Source organism: Adiantum capillus-veneris, chromosome 15 (genome assembly GCF_014529385.1).
Source record: "Adiantum capillus-veneris isolate H3 chromosome 15, ASM1452938v2, whole genome shotgun sequence".
Lineage (NCBI taxonomy): Eukaryota > Viridiplantae > Streptophyta > Polypodiopsida > Polypodiales > Pteridaceae > Adiantum > Adiantum capillus-veneris.
The window spans coordinates 63,617,802-63,636,868 of NC_140945.1; the positions used below are offsets into that span (position 1 = coordinate 63,617,802).

Here is a 19,067-nt window from a genome sequence, read left to right on the forward strand (position 1 = left end):
AAGGCTCTATCTTCCATAAGAACAAAAGGAACCTTGAGCACAGTTCGGAGCACTTATCTTGAGCAAAGTTCAAACATTCATTTCGCTGCACCTTACATTGGTATCAGAGCTTTGACAGTGTTCTGTATCACTCAAGGAAAGAACCACAAGAATCACAAGGATTTTTTTGCTTGTTGCGGTCGCACGAACCCAAGTTCGCTTGAGCGTGTCGATTCCTAATCGTGTTTTTGAAGAGTGACAGGAACCCAAGAAAGAAGGGCTTGTCCAGCCTCCCCTTGTGCCTCTTTTCACTCATTGAGAGCGGACTGTGCACTTAGTGGCCGGCCAATCGACGTGAGGTGGGAAAAAGCAACCTTGGTGTGAGCGCAAGGCCGCTAAGGGGTGCGCCAGCGGAAAAGAGCATAACTCGGGTGAAGAGAAGATCCTTCTAAAACACAGATTGCAAGCGAAAGAAAACCCTCAAGAACCTCAAGAACCGCAAGAACCTCAAGAACCAAGACCCCTAAGAACCCAAGTTCCTTGTGAACTTAAAACCCAAGACCACAAGAACCCATAAGAACCGAAGACTTCAGTGCATGGTCATCACCCGAAGCGGAATGGATACTTCGCATACCAGTGATGAGCATGAGAGAGGCGACGAAGAATTTTTCCCGCCAAAGGGTTTTTCCGACCCTCCCCCTTCCTCATCTACGCCACGAATTGTCCAAATCCTATGGAGGCGATGGTCAAGTCGATGATGGACATGATGGCCAAACAAGAAGCGACTTGCATTGCCTTGGAACGCGAGTGCGACGAACGAAAAGAAAGAAAAACACAAAGAAAGGAGGAAGCCGAAACAAGACGAGCGGCCTTTGAGGCTGATCGTGAGATTCAAAGAGATCTACGCACTCAAGAATTGGTTCGACAAGTTCTTGCCTCAAAGTCTGAACCAGCCAAAGATGTTGGTAGTTCTTCAAGTGGCGCAAGCCGGGATGCGGAATCCAACAACCCAGTCACAGAGAAGTTGACTTTCAGTAAGTATGATGGTAAGATGGATGCTACGGTTATTCATTCTTGGTTGCATCAATTTAATGCTTATTTTGCGACAACTAAGAAGATAGGAAATAGCAAAGTTTTGACGGCAGCTATGTACCTTGCCGGTGATGCCATCAATTGGTACCACGCATGGCAAGAGGCACAGTTAGCCGCGCACCTAGAGGAAGCCAACAAATTCACGCCCCTTTCCTTCAATTGGGCTGATTTCCAAGACAAGCTCAAGGCGCGGTTTATGCCACCTCAGTACCTCGCACGATTGAAGGACGATTGGTGCGCTCTCAAGAAAAATGGTATGTTGGTTATGTCTTTCTCTAATCGTGTTTTGCAGCTAGGTACCCAATTACGCAAGTCGGATGATGAGCGCAAAGAGGCATTCCTTTACGGATTGGACGAGTATATCAAGTACGATGTCGAGGTGCTCGATCCAATCGATCTCAACAAGGCAGTAGCGATTGCTCTCGGACAAGAGATGAAGCACAACAAGGGAAAGCCTAAGGAGAACAAGACTTCCACAAGTACCTCGCAGACTTCTCAGAACTCTCAGAATGGTAAGAACGGTAAGAATGGTAAGAACGGTAACTCTTCTAACCAATCTTTCAATAGTCTCTCAGAAAAGAATTCTTCCAATGAACCTAAGGGTAAGGCTAACACAATTGATAAACCTAAGCTTACTCCAGATGAAATTTTAGGAGGATACATCACGTCGGAAGAGCAAAGGAAGACGAGTCCTCTGTAGAACTGTCACTCACGGGGCGAGATTTAGACATCTTTGTCTTTTTCTTGCCCTTTCCGAAGCGTTGCTTTTTGCTTCGCTTTTTGCCTTTTCGGTCTTCTTCGCTCGAATCAAATGAACTGGAAGAACTATCAGAAGAAGAAGAAGAAGAAGAGAAGAAGAAGAACTGGGTACTCCTTCAAATCGAACACGCTTCTTCTGCTTTCTTGCTTTTTCAAAAGTAGACTGATGACCCAAATAACGTGGGAAGTCAGTGCCTTTCTTCTGCTTTTTAGCTTTGTTTTGCGCGTCAAAAAGCTGAGCAATTCGTGCATCAACCACCTCTGCTAATTCCTTCTGTGTATACTTCTTGGGAGTAGGAGGTTTCTTGAGAGCGGATTTTGGGAGTGATTTTGTGGTTTTTTGCCACTGCGCGTGCACCTCCTCCAAAGAGGTCTTGCTCATATATTTTTCCATTTTCGGGTCCTTGCAAAATTAAGATCATCTTTGTTGCGTCGCCGATCAATCGTTGAATTACGTAGAATAAAGCAAATTTTCTCTCTTGTAGAATTGCGTAGCAAAAAGAAAAAGGCTTTCTCTTTGCCATGGTGTAGCCAAAAAGCACCGCCCAAAAGCTGTCCCTGCACTGCTGTACATCCTGCCACGTCAATAGTACGGAACTCCGCAAACTGCGTCGCGTTTTGCGCTGGCGTCCGTACAGCTTGCCACGTGTCCATGTGGGTTCTCTGCAGCCACGTCACCATTTGCCAACAAAGAGTGTGTATGTGTGTTAGGGTTTGCCACGTCACCATTTTGTGACATTCATTGGACCATCACGGGAGATCGGGTCGCACTGATGGATGGGGAGACATGGAGAAGCCTCTTGTCACAAACTGGTGACGTGGCATTGCCCCAGATACATACACACTGACGTGGACCTGCAGTATGCGCTGACATGTTGACATGGCATACCGTACGGACTTCTGGAAATTCCGCCGCAAAACGCGTTGACAGGGTGATGCGGCACAGTGTACGGAAATCCCGCTTTTTGCGGAGCTGATGATGTGGCAAAACGTACGAAATTCTTGATTCTTGCGGAAGTCCACAAAGCTACAATAGATCCGTCTCCCATGTGATCTGCCCTCCTCAATAATGGCTCTGAGTGTCAGAATGTGGTCAAGAGTAGAAAAACCTCTCTTGAACCTTGCCAACCCCCAGTTGCGCGTATACCCTCCCTCTACTCAGCTGCTGCGCAAGAATGGATGCGTACAACGTGCCAATGTGTGTCCAATCATGATAGTGCGATAAATCCCAAGCTCCATAGGGTCTCCTGACTTGAAGATAGGTACAATAGTAGATAAACTCCAGTATCAGGCATGTATAAAATGCTCAACCACTAAGCCATCATGATCATATGCTCTCCCAGTCCTCATCCTATCAATGGCCTTCTTCACCAGCTCAGCGGTGAACAAAGCACATGTGTGTGGGCATGGCTTGGGGTGGTCGGGAAGTGGCGACTGTCCAAGAACTGTGTACAGAGATGACGCATACTGGCCCCAGGCCTCTGTAGAAGTCATGGCAGGAGGGGAGGAGTGCTCATGAAAGAGTGACCATGTCTCACCTGAGTCTTGACTCAATAATAGTTGATATAGATCCTGTTCTAGTAGAGCCAAAAATACCCTCTTCTTCCGCCGCACTAGACGTCGGAAGGCAATCTGTGACTGTCTATGAGTGATGTCCCCCAAAAGCACCTCCCTTTGAACCCAGGCTCTAGTTTTGTGGCACTCCTCATCATACCAGCTGTTTTGGGGCATGCTCCCAAAACGCCGTCTCAGCTTAGAGTGGGTGTGTGGGTATGCCTCTGCTGCTGCATCATGCAATGTTTGTGTTAGTATAGTTGTAAGCTCCTCCAGAGGTTGCCCTTGCTCCTCACTGCACAGGCGTCTGTAGATCCCATCTATGTAGACAGAGTCCGTCTCCCTTGTAAAGGTGTAGCGAGTAGGGGCTGCTATCTGTGGTATGTGTGCTACACTAAACTGGAAGGAGATGTTCATCGACACAAGGGCATGATCTACTACCACACCAACAAGTCTAGGTCCAACTGTGAGGTCTTGGATAGTTGAGATAAAGCTCGATTGTGCCATCACATAATCCAGCGTGCTGGCTCCATGTCTGTGTGGAAAGCATGTAAAACCTCCCGTAGCAGGAAATCTTTGTAGGCCATTCAAAATGGCCAATCCATGTGCAGTGCCCATGTCTAGCAAGTGCCGTCCATACTCAGTATGCTCCTCATCTTGCGATAATCTAGATACGCCCATCTCTGCAACATCCATCTCCCTCATCATCTCCTTTGACGTATCATAAAATACTGTCTGGTGATGGGCAGTCCTAGCATTGAAGTGCCCCAAGATGATAATGTCACCATCCCTAGAGAACTCCCATATGTCACCATCCAAAATAGAAAAGAGGGACTGTCCTCTAGGTGGTGCATATCTTGACGTACTCGGAGGAAAGTAGCAAATAGCAATGTAGAGGTATCTGCCTGTCTCTGTCCTCGGTCTTACCCATATGTACCTAGCCTGCTCATCCCTGCGGGCTATATGTATCAATGGCTGCAACTCCTCCTTGAATAAGATTGCCACTCCCCATGAGCCCCGTCCTCTATGCTCTGATCGAGTTTCCTATGTGCAAGCTGTCTCCCATTTGTATTAGCTGACATGTGGCATAGACTGCCCAGGGGCTTGGTGTGTCTCAGAATAGAAGATGATGTCCCTCCCACATTAAGGCGTAGAGATCCATTACAATTCCAAGTAGCAACTTTGAGTGTGGTCCCATAGGTCTCGCGCCGTCATGCGGGATGCCTCTCCATAACAACAACTCGTCCGTCTCTGTAGAAGGCCAATTTCCCTTCTCTCAAGCTATCCTTATCTCAGGCATAACTTCTTGCATATAAGCAAGCTGTGAGAGAGTGAGGTCGTCCCCAAGGAATATCCGTGTCTTCAGTGTAGGATGCTTCTTCAAGAAATCCTTCTTTCCTTCCATGGAGGGGAAGCGAAAGATCAATGCTCTCTCCTTGGATGTTAGGTGCAACAGAATGAATGTTTGCGCTTTGCTCAAGATGAGTGCTCCGAACTGTGCTTAAGGTTCCTTTTGTTCTTATGGAAGGTAGAGCCTTCTGTTCTTAATGAGAGAATGCTATGATCACAAACAAAGTGAATGGACACTGTGCGTGCAAGTGTATGAGACTGAGAGATAGAGAGAGAAGAGAGATACGACACCAGAGACGACGTAAAACCCTCCTCCGAAGGCCCCACTCTCGTCGGCAAGAGTGGTCTACTATTGATTGCACAAAGTGGTACAATGACGATGCAATGGACTGATGCAACTTGGGGCTATGCCGAAGACGACGACGACTTTAGGGCTGAAATCTGTGGTCTTCTATCTGCTGAATTTCGGGGCTGTTTCGGTGGCTGAAAATGACTGTTTTGGCTGCGTTTTTATGGGCTGAAAATGGGGGTCTTCTGCAACCAACTAGGGTGGAATCTGCTATTGTCTTCAACGCTGAAAACGCTGCTGCATCTGATGCGATTGAGGCTGAAAACCAAAAATGCTGGGGCTGCCTGCTGGCGTTAGTGAAAACGCTGCAATTCTGGTACTGCTGGCGATGATCTGGAAAACGATAGGACTAAGTACCGATGGCGATCAAGCAAATCTGGAAAAGCTAGGTATTGGGGAGGTGCTGATGAAGTCCAAAAACGCTGGGGTATCTGTGGCGAGGATGGAGACGAAAAATGCCAAGGGTGCTGGGGGTTTTGCGGGTTCTTGCTGAGAAGGTGCCTGTTAAGCATGTGCTCCTACTGCCTCTTCTGCCAGAAAGTGCTAACTTGGGTTTGCTTATATATTAACGTAGCAAAATTGCCCTACCTACTTTTGTTGGAAAGTCGCTTAAAAATAATAAGTAAAAAATACCAAAAATAGGGAAAATAGGATAAATGCACTGGAAAATTCCCCTAATTGACTCTAATGGATTCTGATGGGAATTCTGATGATCATGCTGTGTGCAACCAGAGCATATGCATCTGCACTCAGTGACTGGGCATGCACGGTCTACGAATAGACTCACAAAAGTACCAGATCACTTCTAATCTAGATTGACTGGAGTGACTGAACCCTGTTATGCTGTAGCTTGTCCACGGACACATAGGGTTGGGATGTGTCACGTGACATCCCCTCCTTTTCAAAGTGAGGTACTGGTACCGAACCGTATGGCGTCGAGGGAGATCGTCAATAGCATCCGGAATCCTGGAACGGACTCTTCGCCGACCCACTTTGATGTGTGGGTTGTGCGGTACTTGAACTTCATAAAGGTCTGCAGCGCTTGCTTCTTTGGGCCGCGCCGAAAGCGACACAAAGTCTTTTGTGGCTCCTTCAATGCTTCAACGTCGTCTAGAGTCCTGCTTCTTTCGTCTTCAAGAATCTCCATGGCTGAAAATTCCTGAAACCATTTCCAACACAAAACCATGAACATACCCATTCCATGTAAAGTGAAGGGAAAAAATCTTGTCTTCGCTAAAGACTGTGTATGCAATGTAGATGAACATAGAGACAGAGTGACAACCCGTTCATCGAACACATGCAAACAATGAGATGGAATCTTTTCTGTTTGATCGAAATCAATCAACTGTGGAAAATCACAACGGAAATGCCCATGCTTGGTACTCTTACTATCATGTGCTTTGTCTACAACTGTGTCATGCCAAGGAAGAGACATGGAATGTGACTTCCTGACATACATACTTTTCAGCTTTTCATGAACAATCCGTATACATTCGTGCTCATCCATTAGAGAAACGTGCTCAACATACAATATGTCATGCCTAGGAAAAGGGATCACATAACGATGCTGACTAAAATACGGGAAACGATCACGAATGAAACATTCGAACAATGAGTGCGTATCAATCATGCGAACATATAATACTTCCTGTGAGGGTTCCTTAGACCTAGGCTTGAGAGCCAAGGTCGGTTCTTCTTGAATGATCGAATCGTCCTGTGGGGGTTCTTTGGACCTTGACTCGAAAGCCAAGACCGGTTCTTCGTGATTGATCGAATCTACAACGAGGTTAGCTTCGCTAGAAAAAGCATCAACTAACACATCATCCTTGTGAACAATCACATCATCTTCATGCAACTCATCATGCTTGTGAGAAATCACATCTTGATCATGCAAATCATCATGCTCGTGAGAAATCACATCTTGATCATGCAAATCATCATGCTCATCATTATCATCCAAATAATCATGCTTAGCAATATCATTCAAATCATCATGCAAATCATTGTCAATCAAATCATTGGCATTCAAATCATCATCATGCTTTACACAATCATGCAAATCTTGTGTGTCATGCTTTGGAGAAGAAGAGTGTAACAAACTTGGACACTCCAAGTCAAGAATCAACCGCGACAGCACCAAATAACCACTTCAAAACAATTCACAGATCACAATAGATTTGCACTGGCCTGGCGGAGTTCCGTGCCTAGAGATATTGGCCCCAAAGACTGGCGCCCCTTTCGGTATTTCTTTTTGTATTAATCAATCATCAAAGTACAAGAGAGCGGTTAGGGTTTCACTCTCAGACTCTGCGTCCAGATGCTCTGAGAAGTGAGGCCCTCACCACTAATTTAAAGGTTACAAGGGATGCCCAAAAGCAGAGCCCCAAAAGCTTTTAAAATCAAAAGCATCAGTTCTCTCTCTCTCTTAGAGAGTCTTTTCTCTTTTTTTTTATAAAAAAAAGCAAAAGCAAAATTCGCGTCGCTCATCATTTTCCAAAAAAAAAAAATTTTTTTTTTTTTTTTAATAATAATCCGCCTCCGCGATTTCCGGAATTTAGGGTTTTTGGCAAAAATTAGGGTTTGCAGGAATTTTAGGGTTTCTGGCAGAAATTAGGGTTTCTGCTGTCCGCCACGTCATCACTTTGTGACATACCCCCCTCTTGAAAGCATTGTAATCGACCGCGATTACGCCTGCAAAACCGACAAAAGCCATAAACCGTCTTAGCAGACACTGACTGTTAGTACCTACGTACTAGGAACACACATCTAGCACATGTACAAAATCGACAGTCACATCACACGACATCACAGGACATCACCAGACATCACAGGACATCACATGACATTCAACATTCATTCGGATCTTAGACCATGATTTATCGGCAATGTAGCTAGCAATCACATCTAGGTCCAATCGGGACCTCATCGATGTCCGATTGACTAACCCCTATTGCAACCATGTCTATTCGAGATCAATCAGACCAAAATGCTGCAGTCATTTCGGCTATCAGTTCCTGCACTCACAAGAAGTTAAGAACAAATCAGTATCATAATCAGGAATTCCATTTCATAAAGTCATCCAGCAGAATACTGTCAGCTCTCAGTATCCCTGAAGCTCAAAGAGACATCATTGACTTTAGTATCAAAATCGAGGCATCTGTTGACAAAGGAGTGGAGCGACTCCCCTCTTGTGCATCCCACTGCACCAGATCTTCGGCCAAGCTGAATTCTGGGTTCCATTTGGAGTAGACTATGCTAAACCAAAAGCATCGAGGTAAAGTTTCACAATCCGAGGAGTATCTGCTAGGTCCTCCTCCTCCATCCACTTCGCATCAAATGCAGGAAAGTTCTTGAACTTAACCAAGAACCGCCTTCGGACTTTACCTTTCTTCGTATCATTATGTGCCAAAATCTGTTCAGGAACAAGGATCTCCTCGTTTTCTTCCACTTTGGGTTGCTCATCAGGCTCCCCATCATCAGGCACATCACCTTTAAAAGGTTTCAAGAGATTCACATGAAATGCATTGTGAATCCTCCAAGTATCTGGCAGTTTCAATCGGAAGGAGACTTCATTTATCTTTTCAGTAATCTGGAAAGGGCCGTAGTATCGCATACTAAGCTTTGGAAAAAGACTCTCCTTTCCCTTTTTCTTTCTTAGGCGTGCCTTCTCAAAAGTAAGAGCACCCAATCATCCTCCTTCAGTTTCCAGTCGCGACGATGGCGATCCGCTGCCTTTTTCTGTCGTTCTTGAGACTCCTGCAAAGTCTCGCGAACCTTGGCAAAAGCCGTATCCAAGTCTCGCGAATATTCATCCGCTTCAAATTTCTAATCTTTCGTGCTCAGGAAGGATGGAACCTTCGCAGCAGTTTCAACAATCTCACATGGCATCTTCCCCGTCGAAGAGTGTATCGTGTTATTGTAGGCAAATTCCAGCAAAGGTAAGTTCTTTTCCCATTGAGTCTTCTGATGCGAGATACAAGACTTCAATAAATCTAAAATCACTGAATTGGCAATCTCAGATTGCCCGTCAGTCTGCAAGTGGAACGATGACGAGAACTGCAACCGCGTGCCAATGTTCTCCCAAATTGCCTTCCAAAACAAACTCATAAATCTGGGGTCTCTGTCGGAGACAATCGTCTCAGGCGTGCCATGTAATCGGAAAATCATCGTGATCATTCTGTATTATCTGGAGATCAAAAAAAAATGAAATCCATTTAAATATTTTCCCAGGGGCGGGTGGGTATGGGTAAAGGCTGTAACAATCCCTGTGCCTTATGCCTGTCAAACTTGACCTTCTGGCATACCAAGCAACTGCGCACAAACTCTTCCACATCCTTCTTCAGTCTCTGCCAAAAGAAATCTCTCTCTACCCCTTTCATGGTGGTAGCAATGCCTGCGGTGGCCCGTAAAAGGTGGACAGTGGCAATCAGTCATAACCTTTTCCCTCAACGGCTGTGTAACGCACAACATAGTCTTTTTCATCAAGTAGCCTTCTCGAAGGGAGTATCCAGCTACTGTCTCCCCATCCCGTATCCGTGTGAAAATATCTGCAAAATCTGTATCTGTGGCACACTGATCGACCATATCCTCGAAGCTCCTATGATGTATCGCGGAAATAGCCAGAACCAACGGTTTCCGAGACAAAGCATCTGCCACCACATTCTTCTGTCCCTGCACATGGACAATCTGGAAGTGAAACTGTGACAAGATGTTCGCCCACCGCATCTGCTTTTCCGAAAGCTGCTTCTGTGACAAGAAGTAGCGCAAACTCTGATGGTCTGTAAAGACAATAAAATCCGCTCCGAGTAGGTAATGCCGCCACTGAGTAAGAGCGTGGATAACCGCCAAAAGCTCTTTTCCATAGATCTGTGCTGTCATCTCCGGCCTAGAGAACAAACGGCTCTCGTAAGCTATGACATGGCCTTCTTGCATCAAGACCGCACCCAGACTACGACCACAAGCATCACAATATACTTCGAATGACTTCTGCAAGTCCGGCAAAGTCAAAATAGGTCCCGTAGTCAATTTCTCTTTCAATGTCTGAAAGGCAGTCACCTCTGTGGGTCCCCACGAAAAAGGTACTCCTTTCTGTGTCAAGATATGCAAAGGGGAAGCAACCTCTGCAAACTTTCGTATGAACCGCCTGTAGTACGAACATAGTCCCAAGAACGAACATAGTCTTCAAGTCGGGCCAATCACGGATAGTCTCTATCTTGGCCGGATCCATTTGCACTCCTGCTGCTGACACAATGTGCCCCAAAAAGTGTATCTCTGGTAGGAAAAATTCACTTTTCTTTGCATTGATCACTAACTTGTGATCTCGTAATGCCTGAAAGACTTGAAGCAGATGATCTCTGTGTTCTGCCTCATTCTTGGAGAAAACAATGATGTCGTCAAAGAAAGTGCCAACAAATAGCCTGTACTCTCGAAAAATCCTATCCATCATCCGGTTAAATGTCGCAGGAGCATTGGTTAAGCCAAAAGGCATCACCAAAAACTCAAATAACCCAAAAGTCGTCCGAAAAGCTGTCTTGTAGACATCTCCTGGTGCTATCCTGATCTGATGATATCCACTCTTCAAGTCAATCCTGCTAAAGCACGAGGATCCCTGTAACCTGTCGAGTATATCATCGATCCTAGGAATCGGAAATCTGTTCTTGACGGTGATTTCGTTGAGAGTGCTATAATCGATACACATTCTCCAAGATCCGTCTTTCTTCAAAACCAACAACACTGGAGAGCAATACGGTGAAGTACTAGGCTGGACAAGACCCTTTTCCAAGAGGTCTTTCACTGAGTTCATAATCTTTTCATTCTGTACTCGGCTCACACGATAAGGTGGCCGATTCGGTGGCGTGCTTCCAGATATCAGATCAATGGTATGATCTTCAAGTCCTCTCAAAAGCAATCGGCATGAGCGTGGAGAAAAAAAATCTTGGCGTTCTTTTCTTCAGGTCAAAACATATTCAACTTTTATCTATCGTTCAGTTCTCCCAAAAGAATGAGTAAGAAAACTGAAGTTCATCAAGTACAATCTCTAAGCCCTTCATTTATTTATCAAAGTCGCTTTCTCGGCCCGGTAGTCAACCACGGCATAGTTCTTGTGGTACCAAGGGATCCCGAGTAGAACGTCACTCACGTGCCCTGAACACCCCTGTCATTGCAAACGAAGTTTGCCAATGCTCGGTGTAATGGCAACATCCCATCCGGGTGCCAGTCGAACTACCTCCGCCTGTGGCGTCAGTCTGTCGGGCGTAGTTCCAAATCGAGCCGCCAATTCCAAGTGAAAAGAAGTTGGCCTTGGCTCCTTCAAAAGAGCTTCCTGATCCTTCACTTTGCCCTGAAAGCGGCAAAGTTTGTACTTTCATTCATTAGATTCGGTGCAGGTCCCACGCCATGTGGTACCAGTTCTGCTGTTCTATCTGCCTTTTCTGCCACATTCCTCAGCTGCTCTCGAACTCTCAGACCTGTCGTCATCTTTATCATTTTGTTCTTTCTGTGCCTTATCAGGGCACTTTGCGGAAATATGTCCATGTTCCCCGCATCCAAAGCACTTCCCCTCTCTGATGAAGCGAGCTTTCTCCTGATGAGTAAGTCTGGGTCGTGCATCCTTTTTCTCTGGGTTGCTCTTTCGTTTTCTACTTTCATTCCCAGAAGTCTGTCCGGTTCGTTGTGTCATGACCTCATCTGTGGGGTAGGTCAGACTGCCAGAGTGAATTGCAAAGCCCCGCTTCGCATGACTCATCAACTCCTGAATAGAAGCTGACTTCTGTTCTAAGCAGTGGTCTCGGATCTCTGTAGGTAGACCCAATGTAAACCGCTCAATTCTGTTCTCTGAACGAGATCTTCTTGAATGAAGAGCTCCAGAATCTTTCACAATAAGAATTCACTGTATCGCTCTTGGTCATCCGGAGATGGTTCCAAGCAGCTCGTATATCTCGCTCAAACTCTTGAGTCAACCAAGAAGAAATAAAAAGCCTCTTGAATTTCAGCCATGTAACTGGCACAGTCTTGCTTAATAGAAGCGTGGACCACCAAGTACGAGCATTCCCCTTAAAGTAAGAGGCAGCTCTCCGAATCTTGGAGTGCTCTGAATAGCGTCCTCCCGCGAAAGCGATGTCAAACTGGTGTATAAAAGACAAAGCCTTCGAAGCATCTGAGTATCCTGAAAAGTATCAAACTTGATCGAGTGGCCACCTTCCTTAAACTCTCGGACTTTCTTGCTGTTATCTTCGAGAAAGTCATACTGGTTGGCTTTGTAAAAATTCTTCTTGTTCGCATAAAACTTTCCGTCATCGGAATCTGAGCTGCCTGTAGACGAGTCCTCAGTAGAACTGTCAGTCTCTGGGCGAGATGTAGCCTTCTTTGCCTTTTTCTTGCCCGTTCCGAAGCTTTGTGTCTTGCTTCGCTTTTTGCTTTTTTTCTGTCTTCTTCGCTCTAATCCGAGGAGCTAGAAGAACTGTCAGAAGAAGAAGAAGAAGAACTGGGTACTCCTTCAAATCGAACACGCTTCTTCCGTTTCTTTGCTTTGTCGAATGTCGACTGACGACCCAAATATCCCGGGAAGTCAGTACCTTTGTTCTGCTTTTTGCCGTGCTTTTTGCCTTTCTTTTGCACGTCGAAAAGCTGAGCAATCCGTGCATCAACCACGTTCTCCAGTTCCTTCTCCGTATATTTCTTGGAGGTAGAAGGTTTCTTGAGAGCGGGTTTCGGGAGTGGTGTTGTGGTTCTCTGCCACTCCATCTGTACCTCTTTCAAAGAGGTCTCGTTCATATATTTTACCATCTTCGGGTCCTTGGCAAAATTGAGCATCATCTTTGTTGCATCGCCAATCAATTGACGACGCTCCATCTCTGTTTGCTCCGCCTGAGTAGGCCGAGGCGGGCCATACTCTCTGTCTGAATCTTCGTTGTGATCCCAGCCCGCATCTCCAGATGCAGAGGGAGTCGACTGATCATTGCCTGAAGCCATAGGTGCCGCGGAAAAAAAAAAAATTCGGGGATCGGATTTCCCGTAGAAGAGAAATCGGCCGTGCTCTGATACCACTGTAACAAACTTGGACACTCCAAGTCAAGAATCAACCGCGACAGCACCAAATAACCACTTCAAAACAATTCACAGATCACAATAGATTTGCACTGGCCCGGCGGAGTTCCGTGCCTAGAGATATTGGCCCCAAAGACTGGCGCCCCTTTCGGTATTTCTTTTTGTATTAATCAATCATCAAAGTACAAGAGAGCGGTTAGGGTTTCACTCTCAGACTCTGCGTCCAGATGCTCTGAGAAGTGAGGCCCTCACCACTAATTTAAAGGTTACAAGGGATGCCCAAAAGCAGAGCCCCAAAAGCTTTTAAAATCAAAAGCATCAGTTCTCTCTCTCTCTTAGAGAGTCTTTTCTCTTTTTTTTTTATAAAAAAAAAGCAAAAGCAAAATTCGCGTCGCTCATCATTTTCCAAAAAAATTTTTTTTTTTTTTTTTTTTTTTTAATAATAATCCGCCTCCGCGATTTCCGGAATTTAGGGTTTTTGGCAAAAATTAGGGTTTGCAGGAATTTTAGGGTTTCTGGCAGAAATTAGGGTTTCTGCTGTCCGCCACGTAATCACTTTGTGACAAAGAGTCTCCTTTTCCCGATCTTGTTGAATCCGTGCCTGCATTTGAGAAAAGAGTCGCAACATCTCTTGCATTCTTGCTTTGGTCTCGCGGTCATATTCTGCTTGTCTTGCTTTGTTCTCGCGATGTATGGCTGCCACTCTTTCTGTGTATTGGCGCTCTATGGCTGCCATCTTTTCTTCGTGTTCATGCTCTATTTCTGCTTTTCGGTCTAACTTCTTGTCCATAAACAACTGCTCCAACTCCTCCATTGGAGTTAGTGCACAAAGTGGTACAATGACGATGCAATGGACTGATGCAACTTGGGACTATGCCGAAGACGACGACGGGGATGACGACGACGACGACTTTAGTGTTGAAATCTGTGGTCTTCTATCTGCTGAATTTCGGGGCTGTTTCGGTGGCTGAAAATGACTGTTTTGGCTGCGTTTTTATGGGCTGTTTTGGCCGGGAGATATAGAGGCATTTTACAACCAGACGCCCCCCAGATTGCAGCTTGCGTCGTTTGGAGGTGCTGAAAGTAACCACTGCTCAGACTTCTTAATACTCCTCTCGCATAACCATCCAGGTCCGGGCCGAGAGTCACAACAACAATTATTTTACAAGCATACAACCAAACGCTTCACGAGCATCGGCTTGTGTCGTTCGGAGGTTTTCTAGCATACAACGGAACACTCCCCAGACATCGGTCTGTGTCGTTCAGAGGTTTTCAAACATACAACGAAATGCTCCCCAGGCATTGGCCTGCGTCGTTCCGAGGCTCAAACAATACCAAAACAGTATCTCTCACTTCTCCACCCCGGAGTAAAATCACCAATACATGAAACCACTATAAAAACCAGAGTCAAACATTTCAAATCGGCACCAAAACAGGTTCAAAATAGATACCATCCATTTCAAAAAAATTCCAACAGGATCACCAAACAAGTTCTCGAACAGATTTCAAACTTAAAAAGCAATCTCGACATCAATCGAGCTCGAAAAGTCGACCGACTTTCCATCCTGAAACCTGCCAAAAATTAGGGTTAGGTTCATTCCAAGTCGTAGCCGAGCACAGCATGGTCCATCAGCTCTTGGACAGAGAGTGTTTTCTTTGGCGGCGATGGTAGTCCCAAGATAGCAATCGCACTGGACCTCCAAGGTCATCTGCTCGTGAAGAGACATCTACTGAGAGATGTCGAAAAGTTTCAAGTTATAATCTGCTAGGGTTTCCATGGCAAGCATTTCAGGATACCCCACTTTGCCAAAAGTTGCACTCCGAAGGAAAATGTCGGAAACCATATAACTTCGGGCAAAAATTTTCTTGAAAGCTTGCCAAGTCCTTGAAAGTGTGCGGCTTGGTACCAATAGACATCAACATCTGCATGGCACTGCTTTTGAGAAAAACAATGACTCCAAACAAATCTTGGATCCTTCTCTTGCAAGTGATCTTTCTGGCTTATGCTCTGTAAGACATGAGCTTGGTGAAGACGGAAGCGCGCCCGATGGGCGATATATGAAGGGTGGGAGTGGCTAATAAGTCCGGGGTCGAGAACCGAAGATACTTCAAATAAAATTCCGTTAGTCTCTGGTTTGCTTTGTCTGCTCTTTGATAGGACCGGTATGCTTTTAGAAAAGCACTCGACTGATGCTCTCATACCACTGTCACAAGACGGACACCACGTGCCAATAGAAAAGAACAGACTGAACAGACTTTTAGCACTTCAATAACAACTAAACTGAAAGAGAGAGAGACGACACGCGACACCGAGTGGCGGAATTCTACCCCAGAGAGTATTGGCCCCAAACCTTGGCGCCCCTTTCGGTATTTCTTTATATTGCATCATCAAAGTACAAGCCGGTACTCCAAACTCTGCAACTTCTCCACAAAGCATGCCAGAGAATGAGCCCTTAGCACATATTTAAAGGCCCTTGGCCTATGAAAAGCTATTTACATGAAAAGACTTCAAACTCAAAATCTTGTGGTCCAAAAACAATGCCAAAAAGCTGCCAGCGTAAATCACGAAATTCCGTACAACTACCACGTTAGCACTGTCAACGCGTTTTGCAAAAATATGCCACGTCAGCACTGTTAGCGAAAAATCCGAAAACTACCACGTCATCAGCTGCTACGCATGTGTGCGGATCCTGCTTTATTTTAATCCTTTATGTCACGTGGAGCCCCATCTGACGGGGTCCCCATAAGTTGGTAGGACTTGTTCTCCTTAGGGTTTAGTCCCCTCGGCCAGCATCTGCAAGTTGTGTAACAGACTTGGACACTCCAAGTCAAGAATCAATCGCGACAGCACCAAATAACCACTTCAAAACAATTCAGAGATCACAATAGATTTGCGCTGGCCCGGCAGAGTTCCGTGCCTAGAGATATTGGCCCCAAAGACTGGCGCCCCTTTCGGTATTTCTTTTTGTATTAATCAGTTCAAAGTACAAGAGAGTGGCTCGGGTTTCACTCTCAGAGTCTGCGTCCAGATGCTCTGAGAAGTGAAGGCCCAAGCCACTTATTTAAAGGTTTACAAGGGATGCCCAAAAGCAGAGCCCCAAAAAGCTTCAAAATCAAAAGCATCTGCTCTCTCTCTCTCTCTCTTTCTCTCTCTCAGAGAGTCTAACTGAAAGCTAAAAGCATTCTCTCTCTTTCTCATTGCGTGGATGCAAAAAAGCATGCTGTCGTAAAACGTGCCGCAAAACGCGGAATTCCGTACCAGTTGATGCCACGTGGCATCGCGACAGTTTTAGGGTTTCCTGAAATTAGGGTTTCAGCCAGAAATTAGCGTTTCCTGCAAATTAGGGTTTCTTGCAGATTTTAGGGTTTGCAGGAATTTTAGGGTTTCAGCCAGAAATTAGCGTTTCTGTTGTCCGCCACGTCATCACTTTGTGACATACCCCCCTCTTAAAAGCATTGTAATCGACCGCGATTATGCCTGCAAAATCGACAAAAGCCATAAACCGTCTTAGCAGACACTGACTGTTAGTACCTACGTACTAGGAACACACATCTAGCACATGTACCAAATCGACAGTCACATCACATGACATTGAACATTCATTCAGATCTTAGAGCATGATTTATCGGCAACGTAGCTAGCAATCACATCTAGGTCCAATTGGGACCTCATCGATGTCCGATTGACTAACCCCTATTGCAACCATGTCTATTCGAGATCAATCAGACCAAAATGCTGCAGGCATTTCGTCTATCAGTTCCTGCACTCAAAAGAAGTCAAGAACAAATCAGTATCATTATCAGGAATTCCATTTCATAAAGTCATCCAGCAAAATACTGTCAGCTCTTAGTATCCCTGAAGCTCAAAGAGATATCAGTGACTTTAGTATCAAAATCAAGGCATCTGTTGACAAAGGAGCGGAGTAACTCCCCTCTTGTGCATCCCACTGCACCAGATCTTTGGCCAAGCTGAATTTCTACGTTCCGTTTGGAGTAGACTATGCTAAACCAAAATATCGAGGTAAAGTTTCACCATCCGAGGAGTATCTGCTAGGTCCTCCTCCTCCATCCACTTCGCATCAAATGCAGGAAAGTTCTTGAACTTAACCAAGAACCACCTTCGAACTTTACCTTTAGTCTTCATATCCTTATGTGCCAAAATCTGTTCAGGAACAAGGATCTCCTCGTTTTCTTCCACTTCGGGTTGCTCATCAGGCTCCCCATCATTAGGCACATCACCTTTAAAAGGTTTCAAGAGCCTCACATGGAATGCATTGTGAATCCTCCAAATATCTGGCAGTTTCAATTGAAAGGAGACATCATTTCTCTTTTCAGTGATCTGGAAAGGTCCGTAGTATCGCATACTAAGCTTTGGAAAAAGCCTCTCCTTTCCCTTTTTCTTTCGTAGGCGTGCCTTCTCAAAACGTAAGAGCACCTAATCATCCTCATCCAATTTCAAGTCGCGACGATGGCAATCCGTTGCCTTTTTCTGTCATTCTTGAGACTTTTGCAAAGTCTCGCGAACCTTGGCAAAAGGCATATCCAAATCTCGCGAATATTCATCCGCTTCAAATATCTAATCTTTCGTGCTCAGGAAGGATGGAACCTTCACACCACTTTCAACAATCTCAAATGGCGTCTTCCCCGTCAAAGAGTGTATCTTGTTATTGTAGGCAAATTCCTCCAAAGGTAAGTTCTTTTCCCATTGAGTCTTCTAATCCGAGATACAAGACTTCAATAAATCTAAAACCACTGAATTGGCAATCTCAAATTGCCCGTCAGTCTGCAAGTGGAACGATGACGAGAACTCCAACCGCGTGCCAATGTTCTCCCAAATTGCCTTCCAAAACAAACTCATAAATATGGGTTCTGTCACCAGCGTGTGACTACTATCTATCCTTTTTGTTGATTTCTTTCTTATTATCTATTTACTTTCACTTTTTGGACACACCCTCGGGAAATCTAACTGCCATGCATTGCATAGCTAGTGTGGAATTGTCCAGAGGGAGTCCAGGCCTGAGGGCAAGAGATCACTAAGGTTGGACAAGGACTATGGTTAGCCAAGTGGGGTCATTGACTAGCCAAAGTGGAATCCTTTGCAAAAGAGGCTACATTTCAGTTTTGGGTGTGGTTGTAGTGTACAAAGGGGGTCGGATGACCTAGAAAGATACAATGGCAACATCTCCTAAAATTTAGGGAACTGCTATTTTGGGACCTGAAAATGTGTTTGCGTCATTAGCTCCGGAATGACAAGAGGAACATTTTATTACTCTGCTGTCAAGTCAACTGACGCACCAATTGAGATTTTTTTTAGCCAGTTGGCCAAAATCAGAAATTGGGCGAGGTGTCACTCTGTGAGCCTTCTGCCACTTCTGGCCAGAGGAGGGGGCGCCTAAAATGAGAGAGGAGGCTGATTTTCAGAATCTGTCACAGGTTAAGAGCTATGGAGTGCTTGCTTTCCCTCCTATGTACAGTGCGGTGCCAGGAGTGATGCCTTGCACGCTATGCACTGCCCTCTCTCTCCCCTATGGCAGTATGTTATGCCCCTGTAGTGGGCTTTTCAATTGACCAATGTACAGTTGTGTGGGTTCATGCGCGATTGCCGAGGCAAGAGCCTCTTGCACAGGTACTGGATTAGCTAGCGGCTAATCCCCCGCAGGTACAGGTGAATTCGGAGAGGTTTCACCCCAGGAATCTCCTCCGATTCAAAGGGCAAGTAGCCCTATAGGTGCGGGAGCTCGAGGACTTACTACGGATGCGACCGGCACGCGAAGCGGAGCCCGAAACAATAAATTACAGCCTGCTGTGTATTTTTGCAGGTTTAGGGTTTTGTCCCTAAACGGTCCCTAATACCCCCAGGAGGTTCGGGGACCGCTGTACAGGTGATCTGGCGCATTTTCGGGGCTGAAAACAGAGAATTCAGCGTGCTGCAGATTCT

At 45.5% G+C, this 19,067-nt stretch overlaps 1 protein-coding gene across 14 annotated transcripts in view; it reads left to right on the plus strand.

The window, feature by feature from the left end:
• The window catches only part of LOC147440783 (uncharacterized), a 119,458-nt gene that overhangs the window by 45,166 nt on the left and 55,225 nt on the right, over positions 1-19,067 (plus strand). The window lies entirely within an intron of this gene.